Source organism: Nannobrachium achirus (genome assembly GCF_963921795.1).
Source record: "Nannobrachium achirus genome assembly, chromosome: 5".
NCBI classification, from domain to species: Eukaryota; Metazoa; Chordata; class Actinopteri; order Myctophiformes; family Myctophidae; genus Nannobrachium; species Nannobrachium achirus.
This window is the reverse complement of record NC_137814.1, coordinates 52,386,483-52,392,482: the sequence shown is the minus strand read 5'-3', so window position 1 is coordinate 52,392,482 and position 6,000 is coordinate 52,386,483.

Here is a 6,000-nt window from a genome sequence, read left to right as displayed (position 1 = left end):
TGTCCACATTTTAAACATGCCACTCTTTGAACCGCATTTATTTCAATTTAACAAAATTTGCCTCACGCAGAGCAGCCACTCCTCCTGACGGAATGATCCAACGTTGACCGGCGACGCGATTTGCGTCACAAATGGGCGTAAACACAACGCACTCCAACTAAGTAACTGCCTGCAAGCTGCAAGCAACAGAGATGGGGGGAGGATGGGGGGGTGGAGAGTAGAGAGAGTAGAGAGACAGAGCGGAGCTCAGCGACACGACCAAATGCAGCACTCCAATTGGCTAGGACTGATCACGTGGCACACGTGCCGACGTCCCACGTCACACCAGCGCCATACGTGCTGCTGACGTAACGTGCTGCCGACGTAACGTCAACACAAGGCTAACAGTTAGCTAAACAAATGATGTACTCACGTTTGCAGAGTCAATAGCACTACTGTCCACATTCCAGTACAGTCCATCACTTAGGCACGAGTCCCGATCACATTACCATAATCTTCATGTATGTACATCCCATTACAGCCACATAACGTTAGGCATTTTATTTATGCGCAGTTTCTAACAGGGAGTGCGTCCGCCGGTAAAATATGTCCGACCGGAAACGTGCTGCGCCACAATAGTTCCCCCCATAGAGAGGCATCAGATAGATGGATACATCGATCATAGATGTATCTATCTATCTGCAGATAGATAGATAGATAGATAGATAGATAGATAGATAGATAGTACTATAGAGAATCAATTATAAGAAAAACAATCATAATAATTAAAACACATATTATTAACAATAATAATATATGGAATTAATATAGCACATCTATCTATACTGAGAGCCACAGAAAGATAGATTAGATACACACATCTATCAATAGATAGATAGATAGATAGATAGATATTATACTACACTAATAATAATAAGGGTAATAATAATAATAATACAAACTTTAAAGCTATACTGTGTAAGTTCAACTAGTGGTCAGTAGCGGTATTGCTTTTTTCGGCCGGAGTCGTCGCGGACCACCGCCGCGGCGCCGCAAACCACCGCGACCGATAGTAATCCGTGGAGGGGTAGAACGCATGGTAGAACGTAATTTTCTGGCCAGGATTTGTGGATTAAGAGGTTAAAATCCTTCACCATGGTAAACACTGTAGCCAAGCGGAGGCGCTTCCTGGAGACCAGAGCAGATAAGCTGTGATTGGCTGGTAGTGTACCATGTGTGCATGATCGGCGATGTGATTGGGCAACGTATACACAACGTATACAGATGATGCAGATTACGTCATTTTGGCGCGAAATCCGGTCCACGGCCAGGATCATAGAAAACATATAAAGAGAAGGCTTCAGAAGCTGAAAATAACGGAGTGGGTGTTCTAAAACTTTAGCGATTTAACAGTTAGGACAATTTTAAGATTTGTTTTATAAAAAAAGTTACATGGTACAACTTTAATATCTGGATTTTATATAGTACTTTTACACTACAGTACAGTACGGCACAGTACAGTAGTACCATAAACTACAGTACAGTACAGTACAGTACAGTACAGTACAGTACAGTACGGTACAGTATGGTACAGTACAGTACGGTACAGTATGGTACAGTACAGTACAGTACAGTACAGTACGGTACAGTACAGTACAGTACGGTACAGTACAGTACAGTACAGTACAGTACAGTACAGAACAGTATGGTACAGTACAGTACAGTACAGTACAGTACAGTACAGTATGGTACAGTACAGTACAGTATGGTACAGTACGGTACAGTACAGTACACTACAGTACAGTACGGTACGGTACAGTACAGTACAGTACGGTACAGTACAGTACAGTACAGTACAGTACAGTAATATGTCCGACCGGAAACGTGCTGCGGCACAATAGTTCCGCCACAATAGTTCCCCCCCCAAAAAAAATTTTTTTTTAAACTTTTTTTTTTTCACAAAATTTTTTTTTTCTTATTTTTTATTTATTTATTTTTTTTACTTTTTGTGAAAAAAAAAACGTTTTTTAGTAAAGAAGCGGGCGTGGACTCTAGATGTGAGCGGCTCGAAGGGCCGCGAACCTCTAGTTGAACATAATTCCCAAGTAAATGAACAACTGAGCTAAATCAGCTCCTGTGTGCCTCAGCCTACTAGCTGCTGCTTGTGTATGTGTCTCTCTGTGTCGTCTTGTCTCCTGTTGTTGCTACACTCGCTCAGTGTTAGAGGCGGACCTTTGTGTGTGTGCGTGTGAGAGAGAGAGAGAGGAGTAGGGATGGGACGATACGCGATATTATCGTTTATCGTGATAAAGATCACTCACAATAATCGTATCGCGGAGATTTAATTTATCGTGATATCGTCCTCCATCATGCACTGGGATCAATTCACCTTTTATTTGCCGAGCTGCATAACCGGTACCACTTAAACCCTCTAGAATTGGTAATATACATACTTGATAGTCTTTTTTTCACTCTATCAAACGTCTTTGCCAAAAAATAGCAGATGTACAAGCTACAAATGTTCCGCCCCAGGATAAAGGATTTTGATTATCGTGATAATATCGTAAATTGCGATTTCTTTTGTTACAATAATCGTGATATTACATTTTCATATCGTCCCATCCCTAGAGAGGAGTCAAGGCGACCTCTTCGCAACGACGTTCCTTTTTTTTTCTTTTTCTTTACCGTTTCTTGATAAAAAATATGTTGCTTATTTTTTTGGTAGCCAATTGGCGACCCCAATGGCACCTCCCCACGACCCCATTTTGGGTCAGGACAATATGTACATTGAAATTAAAGGATACCAGGTAAACAATGAACCTAGCATTATGTCTAAATAGCATGCATATACTGTAGATACTTCATACTTGGCAAAATTCGATTATTAGGCTATAAAGGCATACATTAACCACTTCAGCCCTATTTTGAAATGACTTGACTATAGGCTACGTTTTCTTTATACAGCCTACATTTTTATACCAAAACGTCATTACTCAAGCCAAGGCCTACATTTTGAACATGGGATTTCTAAAAGAGTATTTCTACTTTTACTTTTTTTTTATAAGTAAAACATGTGAGTAGGCTACATTATTCATCAGTGACGTGCCTCGATCGGCTCGCTCACTCTCATCAGTGCGATGCAGCAGCAGAGCAATTCATTTCTGAGTTCTAACTTCATCTAACTTTCACTATAGGCTACAGTAAGCTGGAATTTTCCTTACTTTATTAACTTAAACTTTTATCATTTATTTTCTCGAAAATACATTGAGCGCAGAGCCCTCATTTACAATGATGCAGAGATTGCAGAAGGAATAATAATAGGCCTATAATTAATATTGAAATAAGAACAGCAGGATAACAAGTTATGTATTGTGAAATTTACATTTGAAAGTTGAATGAAATTCTTTATCCAGAGCTACTTATAGGCCTACAATTGTCATCTAACAACACATTAAAGTGCTTATAGGCTTGTTACTTAACTACAGTCCGAGCTGATGTGTATGTTTGGTTACGGTCATGACGTCACCGGCTGGCCACGCCCACAATATCGCCCCCTCACTATTTTACCTCTGCCAGGCCTAATAACTTTATCTGGCCGTCCCGTTGCCACCTCCTTGTTACATTTTCTTTTCTCCAGGTGGATGGACATTCTTTCATAGGTGAAGTCCAGCCGCCCCGTATCAGATCGGAGGAGGATACCGCACATTGTACCTCATCCACCCTTTCTTCTCTCTCCTTTTGGTATCTTTATCCTCCTCCTCCTTTTTTTCTTTTTTATTCTTCTCTTTTTTTTTCTTTCTTAGTCTTGTGTATCCTTCTCTTTTTTTGTCTTTCTTAGTCTTGTGTAGCCGCCCCGTACAGGAAGTGATGTCACGACTGACTGACATCACTTCCTGTACGGACAGAAGGTCAGACAAGCGACATGGTTTTTCAGGGTAAATGGAACCTTCGGTCGCAAAAATATATATAAAAACACAATTGATTATTTCAACAGCACAAATTAGAGCACATCCAGCACTAAAGAATGAGACAATTGTTTTCTGATTTGGAGCCAAAAAATTGGGGTGCAAGACTCAGCAAACTTTAACTTATAACTATAACTTAAAATATCTCAGAAATTATACCAGCACAAATTATGACATTTACGGCACAGAATGACACAGTTCATGTTTTCATCATATGGGGTAACTTCACAGAGGTATCATAACAAGCTTTTATTTTGAAAAGCTGGAGCGGATTGTCTCTGGTGAGTGTTGTGTGTGTAACTTTCATGTCAGCTGTCAGCTGGACTGTGGTGAAGAGATGGGATTTATGGCTCTTAGCTATATCTAGATCTAGAGCTAGATCTCTGGAGCTAGATCTCTGGCTCCAGAGATCCAGATGAGCTAGATCTCTATGAGCTAGATGAGCATGAGCTATGAGCATGAGCTAGATCTCTGGAATCTGTTCCTTTCAAAGAGCCGTTCAAAAGACTGTCTCGTTTTATTTTGTACTCATATTAATTGGCTAACATTGGATTCCAAAGTTTGCAGGATTGCTCCTTTTTGAACAAAATGCCTCAAATCATGAACACAAATTTTGCACACACATTCCCACTAGTCCAAGGAACAGATGCCAGTGCCACCCTTCTCACATTGGCCTGTTATAGCGCCACCAGCAGGTCAACTTTTGCAAAACACATTTTTGGAACAAAATGTCTCAAATCCTGCATGCAGCGTCTGATTGCCGTGAAAGGCCCAAGAACGCGTGGCACCCTTTTCACTTTGGCCTATTATAGAGCCACCAGGAGGCCAAAAAATGAGGGGCCAAGAGAAATGCTTGCTTAATTGCTTTTTTTTGTAATCCCTAGCACCACATATCGAGACCGACCAAATGCCAATTCCAGCATCCTATCCTAGCACAACCCCATATGCCAGGCAACCGCACATTATGCAGAAATACATAGTGCATGCTATGCTGGAAGCAATAGAGTTAATGTAATCTTTTCAAAATGCATAATTACCGTACAGTTTGTGTTTTTATGCTTATTTCGCAATACCTATTGCGCAATCCTCTGTAGAGCGAAGTGTCATAATTATCACCAAAGTCTCAGGTTACAAGAGTGATGGGGGGAGTCGGATGCACAGGGAGAGAGAGAGAGAGAGAGAGAGAGAGAGAGAGAGAGAGAGAGAGAGGATCTAGAACACTATAGAATCAAAAACATAACAAATAATTCATAGATCTAGAACACATAAAATTCATAGATATAACGAAGTGTCATAATCATCACCAAAGTCTCAGGTTACAAGAGGGAAGGGGGGGGGGGGTCAGATGCACAGAGAGAGAGAGAGAGAGAGAGAGAGAGAGAGAGAGAGAGAGAGAGAGACCTAGAACACTATAGAATCAAAAAACAGATCTAGAACATAGAATTCATAGATCTATAACACATAAAATTCATAGATATAGAACACAGAATATGTACAGTACAGTACAGTAAGTTACAGTACAGTAAGGTACGGTACAGCAAGGTACAGTAGAGTACAGTACAGCAAGGTACAGTAGAGTACAGTACAGTAAGATACAGTAGAGTACAGTACAGTAAGATACAGTACAGCAAGGTACAGTAGAGTACAGCAAAGTACAGTACAATATGGTACAGACAGGTACAGTAGAGTACAGTAAAGTGCAGTATAATACGGTAGTCAGGTACAGTAGAGTACAGTAAAGTACAGTAAGGTACAGTCAGGTACAGTAGAGTACAGTAAAGTACAGTACAGTAAGGTATAGTAAGGTACAGTAGAGTACATTAAATTACAGTACAGTAAGGTACAGTAGAGCACATTAAAGTACAGTACAGTAAGGTACAGTAAGGTACAGTATGGTACAGTAGAGTACAGTACAGTAAGGTACATCAGAGTACAGTAAAGTACAGGACAGTAAGGTACAGTAGAGTACAGTACTACAGTAAAGTACAGTAGAGTACAGTTAAGTACAGTACAGTAAGGTAAAGTACAGTAATAAGGTACAGTAGTGTACAGTCAA